This window comes from Amblyomma mixtum, chromosome 3, assembly GCF_055824585.1.
Source record: "Amblyomma mixtum isolate Tamu chromosome 3, ASM5582458v1, whole genome shotgun sequence".
Classification (NCBI taxonomy): Eukaryota; Metazoa; Arthropoda; class Arachnida; order Ixodida; family Ixodidae; genus Amblyomma; species Amblyomma mixtum.
In genome coordinates, this window is record NC_143014.1 from 244,708,801 (window position 1) to 244,716,360 (window position 7,560).

The following is a 7,560-nucleotide window of genomic DNA, read 5'->3' on the forward strand; positions in this document are numbered from 1 at the left end:
CCCTTTTCCTGCCGTCGGAGGTGAGGCCGTTGGTTGCAGCACCCCCCCCCCCCCCCCCTTTATCCAGCGCCGATCCCCGCGTACGTGAAATTTCGTAGAGCCTCCGCCGACATGCTGATTTGAAATTAAATGTAAATGAGAAAATACAATGGCTTCATGACCTGGGCTGTGCGTATAACCACGCATGCATGCGTACACACAAGCGCTCCTCACACCTCCGCACTGTTTCTAAAAATGCGAGCGCAGCGTGTGCATGGGCGTCCGGAGGGGGGGGCAAGGGGGGGCGGCTGCACCCCCCTGGAAAATCACTCACTCGAACCGTGAGTGATGGCCGCACGTCAGGGGCGGCGGTGCGCTCAGCCAAAAGAGTAAAAGCGGCCCTGCTTCCACGCTTTGGGTCACATCTGCAAAGTGCCGCGTCCGGGGACGCGTCGTTGCAGACATACAGCGGCACCGGCGAGCATGTGTTTCGAGCCGTCTTGAGATGTGTGCCTGTTTCTTTGATCTCTAGAGAGATAGCGACACGGAGGCAGACAGTGCACACCCCGGCCACCGATGAATTCTTCAGGAGGGAGGGACAAATCAGCCGTGTCCATCCCCGCTTTGTCGGACTGCTCAGGGGCAAGCGGGCGATGAGTTGGCGCCGCCGCCGCTCGCTGTCTCCTCCGATCCACGGGAGAGCGCAGTTCGGTACAAGTGCCGCTTTCAGAATTTTCGGCAAAGGGGATTAGCTGCTTTTGTTCACGGCGACGCAGTCTCCAGAGGCGCCCCCACACCAGCGTTCCTTGCGTCTTCTCCGGAAACCAGCGCCTTTGGTCAAGGCAGCCCGATGGCGCCTGCCTGGCTCGCCTGTCACCTCTGGCTGGGCCTCAAATCCCAACAGCGCCCATGTACTGTGCGATGTCAGTGCATGGTAAAGAGACCGTCCGTCCCTCATAGCCTGAGTCGTTTTGGGGCTCTGAACCTCATAAAAACACACAAAACAAATTTTCCGACCGGAGTGGCGAGTGTCCCTTCCCCTCGGAAGTCGCGCGGCGTTCCTTGCGTGTGCGCGCCTCTTTGTTTGTGCTTCGGTGTTTTAGTGGCCGGTTGTCAACGAAGCTGAGAACAACCAAGACAGCGGACGAGAAAACGACGAGCGGCGAGTAGTGTGTGTGCAAATACTCGACTGTGCGGTTGCGCGAGCAAGATGGAGCGAGGTGTATGAAGCTGCGAGCGTGCATTTATCTTGTAAATAAGTTTTCGCTGCATACATAGTCATTTTTTGTTTTCAACGTACGCATTCAACCGTTTTTCCAATCAATGTGTATATATTTTTAACACTATACCAACCCCGAGGAACTCCATAGCCAGCTTTGTCTCGCGCGGTCCCGAATGATGGATATTCGACGCTTCTTCAAGCGTCAGCGGTTGTCTGACGAAGCATTATCCAAATGCGCCCCTGCAGATTCTGGTGTGACATATGACAACGGTGTAGCATTTGAACAGAGTGATGCAAGCTTTTATCACCGGACAGTAGCTGATGTCGTCGACTCCATGGAAGGGACTCTGTCAACAGTGAGTTCAGGTGATGCAGCAGGCCGAGATGATTCCATTTCTCCTTTCTTGGGATTCAAGTCCGGATTTGACCAGAGCGATGCAACCTTTCATCACCGGACAGTAGCCGGCGTCGTCGTCTCCATGGAAGGAACTCCACCAGCGAGCTCCGGTCACGCAGTAAGCCGAAACGATTCCCTTTCTCCTTGCTTGGGATCGAAGTCCGGAGACAACATCAAGAAAACAAATAACTTGCCTCAAGAATATGACTAAGGAGAGTTTCTAGGCAAAGCTAAACTCACTGGCATACCGGACTTTTTGAAGTTATGTCTTCTTACTAAGCCATGGTCGCCAAATGTCACATATGATTTTAAGAAGGATGTAACACCTGGAAAGAGGCCTTTTCGACATCAGTGGCTGGGAGATTACGCCCCCTGGCTTGCGTACTCAGCGACAGCGAAAGGCGCCTTTTGTCGTTTTTGCGTCATTTTTCCTCCGCGTGTTCACCGGGGTACTCAAGGTAGTTTTATCGTGCGCGCTTTCAGTAACTACAGAAAAATGCACGAGGCGTGCAGGGATCACGTAAAATCCCAATGGCACCAGGAGGCAATGACGGCCTCACAGAACTTTATGGATGTGATGAAAGGCAAGCAGCTACCCGTTGTACAGCAGCTGAACAGAGCACTGCACGCGCAAGTTGAAAGGAACCGTGAGAAACTATTTCCAATAGTTTCCACCATTGTCTTTTGCGCGACGCATGACTTGCCGATTCGCGGCAAGCAGTCCGATAGTGGAGTCTTCAATGATCTGCTTGACTTTCGTGTAGAAGCTGGAGATACTCTACTTCAGGAGCACTTCGCTTCTTCTGCTGGCAATGCCAAGTACACTTCTATCCGCGTCCAGAACGAGATCATCACAATCTGTGGCGACATCCTGAGAGAGCAGATAGTTACCGAAACTAACAAAGCGTTTGCTTTTTCCGTTCTTGCTGACGAAACTGCAGATATTTCAGGAAAAGAGCAGATGGCTATAGGCGTTCGCTTTATTGACAAGGCGGAAGTCGAAGTGTGCGTTCGAGAGCAGTTTTTGGGATTTGTAGAGCTGGAGCAATTAAACTCCGCTTGCATCGCCGCGGCAATCTTGAAGCTTTTGACGAATGTCGGACTGATTCTTTCGAACCTCGTTGGACAGGGGTACGATGGATGCTCTACAATGGCTGGAAAAGAAGCTGGAGTGAACAAAATTATACAAAAACAGTTCCCGAAGGCACTATTTTTCCACTGTGCAAGTCACAAACTAAATCTCGTCATCAACGATTTGAACCACGTCTCTGAAATTCGAAACACAATTGGGATAATCAAACAAACCATAAACTTCTTCCGCGAGAGCGTGCTCCGGAGAAAATTGGTGCCCAACATTCCGATGCTGTGTGAGACAAGATGGTCTGCAAAGTACAAGTCTATTAGGATCTTCTCTCAGCATTACGTGGCCATAGTCGAAGCACTCGAGCAGCTCGCGTCCACGGAATCATGCTCGAACGCTGCAACTAGACAACGAGCTCACATCCTCTACTGCGCAACAACAAGCTCATCTTTCATCGTCTGCTTGCATATTGTAGCGAAGTACAGCGCTCGGCTCGAACCAGCTACGAACATTCTGCAAGGTGTATCCATGGACTTCCATTCTGTGCATGGCCACATCACTGAGCTACAACGTATTTTTCGCGGCCACCGGACAAACGCTGTAGAGGAGTTCTCTAACATCATGAATGCAGCAAGGGAGGCAGCCAATCACTTAAATGTGGTGATATCTGTACCAAGACAAGTCTCTCGTCAGGCCCACCGAGACAACTACGGGATTCAGTCGCCAGAGGAATACTACCGTGTGGCAATATATGTGCCGTACTTGGACTCCCTCACTGCTTCTTTAGCTCGGCGCTTTTCTGAAAGCAATGAGAGGAGCTTCAAACTTCTCCAGCTGCATCCATCAAAAATGAAGCACTTGAGCCGTGTTGAGTTCGCTGTTCTCGCCGAAGAACTCCAGTGCTTTTACGGCATCGACAACTTCAAGGAAGAGGCCATCTCTTGGTACGAGATGTGGTGCAACAAAACTGGGGACCCATCAGAAATAACTTACTGCGAGCTTCTAAATCAGGCCAAGACATTCTTCCCTGGTGTTGCAAAAGCCATTGAGGTGGCTCTGGCTTTGCCAGTTACTACCTGTACGGTCGAACGCTCCTTCAGTACAATGAGGAGAGTGAAAACGTGGCTACGCTCAACGATGACAAACGACAGACTGGACGGCCTTTGTATGATGAGTGTGCACCGAGAGCGTGTAATGAAGCACAGAAATGAATTTATCACCAGTGTCATCACGCAATTCGCCGAGAAAAATCCGAGGCGTCTACAGTTTCTGTTCAAGGAAGACTGACTGAGTGACTGTCGTTGCGTGTTTGTGAACATATTGTGCTGTGTGCTGGTCATCAATCCGGGTGTGTCGAGAACCCGTATGCAGCAAGACTGAGCACTCTTCTCCACGAAGTGATAGTATCTTTTTGCATTTTTATTAATTTTAATTGTTTCTTCGTTGATAAACTCCAATGTATCTCTCCTAGCCTCGCTTTAATTTGCTGTTTGTAATTTTTCTTTCATGTGTGTATTTTACTTATTTATTTTATTTGTATATAAATAAATAAATTTACTCCGCAAATAGTGCCTTTTTGCTACGAACATACCCCCCCCCCCTCCGGCGCCAACAACCAATGGGGCCCCCCCTGCAAAAAATTCTGCGGACGCCCTTGAGCGTGTGCCCACCAGTACAAGCGTTTGTGATCCGTGCTGAAATAACGAACCGCGAAGTTATCTTGGAGACTTGCTGTTGCAATAGGCCGAACATAAACATATGCCCAACGGTCACTGAAAGCGCACGCTCAGTTCGATACCCCCGCAGGGGTCTATGCGTGGATCCGAGCTAGACAATCGTGCGCAAGCGCCAGGTATTTCACACGAATGGCTGCGCTGTGATTCGGAACGATTCGGGGCGGTGTGGACCGCCCGTAGTTGGAGACCTGCGGCCTACAGGTGAGGCGAATGGTGGAGGTCAGCAACTCGATGTATTTATATAGCTCATGAAACTCATGGGAATAGAACTGGCCTACTAGGCACGCCTTTATTTTTTCGGGCTTCTTTTTTTTCTATTTCTTCGGGCGAGGGCGCAAAGCAGGAGGCGGCAGTTAGCGTTCAAGGCGGGCAGCAGCCAGAGAGGGAGCGGCCGGCTCTCCCAAGCCTCCCATTGTCCCCTTTCGGGGAAGGACGCGTGTTTCTCGCCGGGACCGCTTCGCGCCAGTGTGGAAAGAGCCATAAAAATGTCAACACCACCACTGCATCGTACGCCGACGGCTCACAGCGTTTTGACAAACACCACTTGCGGCCCAATTTAGACACTAATGCTTCGTCGGAGGTTCGACAGCGCTTCTTTTGAAAAGAGAACACTGCTAGACGAAGCGGGGCCGGGCGCGTCCTTATGAATGGGTGTTGTGGGCGACAGTGCAGCTGGCTGGCGTCCGGTACGGCCCCGAGGCTCGACAACTCGGTCTCAAGAAACGGGCGCATGCACAAGACGCCACAGGACAGAACGAACACAGCCACCTGCTTAATTAAGGACGGTGACGGCCGCTTGAGTTATGACGCCGCCCGGACCCCGGAGGACGGCTGCGGGGTCGGCAGTCCATTGTGATCCGACTCGTATCGGAAAGTGGTTCTACGCTCCCGGGTGTTGTTCGCGACCGTCGCAGCTGGGGTTGGGGCCGATAATTGCTCTAGTTCCGAGAACCGTCAAGGTCACGGGTACTGGGGAGACAGACGTACAGTGGAAGTGTTTTGTTATGTTGTTTAAGTATTTTGGTTTTCTTTCATAGGGGAGAGAGTTTTTGTAATACAGTGTAAGTGTGGGGCGTGGCACGTAACCCAGGGAGCCAATCCGTTTGTGTGTCCATTCTCGGAATGTGCGATGTTTTAAGCGAAAATGATGTCCTTTTATGTATATTTGAGAGAGGGTTATGTGCCTTATGGAAATTGGAAGGCGGGCCACACGGCTAATAACCAATCGTATTAAAAGAGTGACACGATTGGATGCTGAAGAATGTGGGCCGGGCCCATGTGTCTTGAAAACTAAGTCCCGGAGCCCGGAAAAAGGGTTCTGGGCTACGGAGATAGATGTAACGCATCTTCGGCTATGCCAAGTAGGGGCCTCCCCTAAATGTTAGCCAGTTACATGTCGCTGTTGTGCTCACTGCTCAACGTTGTATGTATATATGTAAACTATTGTACATAAAGCTCCAGTATATACCCCCGCAAGTTCTCTGTTGTTGCCGAGTAGTGTCTGCTAGAGCTTCATTCAGCCTTCGAGTCATCAAAAGCCGTCTCAGACGGGGCACCTCTGGTGCAAAGAAAGGAAAGAAAAGAGGAAAAGAACCTTTTCGCTTGGTTGGCGAAGTTTTACTCTGACGGTGTGGGATTATAGCCCCATCAAGTGTCCGTGAGCCCGTGGCGTTCGGTGACTTCTAGGGCTCTTGTCACAACCCGGATCTGTGGGACCGAGTCGAAACTGAGCAATGCGGCCTCTCACTAGTCTGGATTCGAGAGCTGCAAGCCTCGCGGAGGGGATTCCCGAGGGCAAGCCCAGAGTATGTGTGATAGAGTGGCATGTTGGCCAGATAGATGACAGGAAGTTGAATAGACCCCAGGGTATGCGAAAGTTCATTCTCGATGTGGAGTCTATGCCAAGGATAAGAACGCGCTAATGGGGGGATCACTCTGAGACAATGCTTCATTCGTTTTCTCCAATTCTATCCCTGGGTGCTTCAATCGAGGGACAAAGAAGCACTCCACGAAGAGATGTGCGGGCATATATCGCGGGGTTGGGGAATGTGTTCGTTTGGAGTTGCCTCCACGCAACCTCTTGGGGTTCGGTGAGAGAACTATGTGCGGGGGGTATAGAAGTCTACCTAAGCTGTACTGTATAGTTATATCAAGAAATGTAACCTTTCGATCTCTCGCCGTCCGCAGGACGGTCGACACCACATCCCGGTCGACGAATCCTCGGGCATAATTGTGGGCCGCCTCGTTCCCTGGATGGGATGAGTGCGCGGGACCCAGATCAATTGGATCGGGCGGAGTTGGAGGTTGGTGGAGTGGAGGAGAGAGCGGGTGACAGGGGAGACCCGGCCTTTGGCAAAATTGTGAATCGGAGATTTATAGTCGCTGAAGATGGTTTTTGCAGAGGTGGAGACCATCGCCAAGACTATGGACGCCTCCTCGGCCTCTTCAGGCGATCTGACGGGAATGGAGCACGCAACCAGCGACCGTCCACAGTAGTTTACAACAGCGAGTGAAAAATCTTCGCGGTCGGGGTATTCGGTTGTATCGCCATAGACCGCTGTCCGATCTGTTAAGTACTTTTTTGTGCAGAGACATAGCCCTGTCCTTGCGGCGAGCGACATGATGCTCTGGGTTCATGTTTTTAGGAAGAGGGGTAACGATAAGGTTACTGTGGATATGGTGCGGAAGCTGGGCCTTGTTGGCGACGGTCGTTTCGAAGCGTATTCCATACAAGCTTGTCGAGTATGTGACGTCCCGTGGGGGTGTGGGTGAGACGCCCGTACTGAGAAGTCAGATGAGCTTCCGAGAGCTCCGTCACAGTGTTGTAGACCGCTAATGTTAGTAGTTTATACGTGGGGGTCCGGTGGGGGAAATGAAGAGCCGCCTGTATGCCTGTCTAATAAGGCAGTCAACGCGGTCCCGTTCCTGGCACCTAAGATAGAGGTAAGGGAGGGTATATGTGAGGCGACTGATAACAAATGCCTGAACAAGACGTCGGAGGTCAGCATATCGCATGCCTGTATGTTTATTAGCAATGCGACGAATTAGACAAATGGCCTGCGAGACAGAGACTAAGTTTAGCCAGAGCGTCGGTGTTTTTCGGATTGCTCTGGATAAGGAGCCCCAATGTCCTAATTACTTCGCG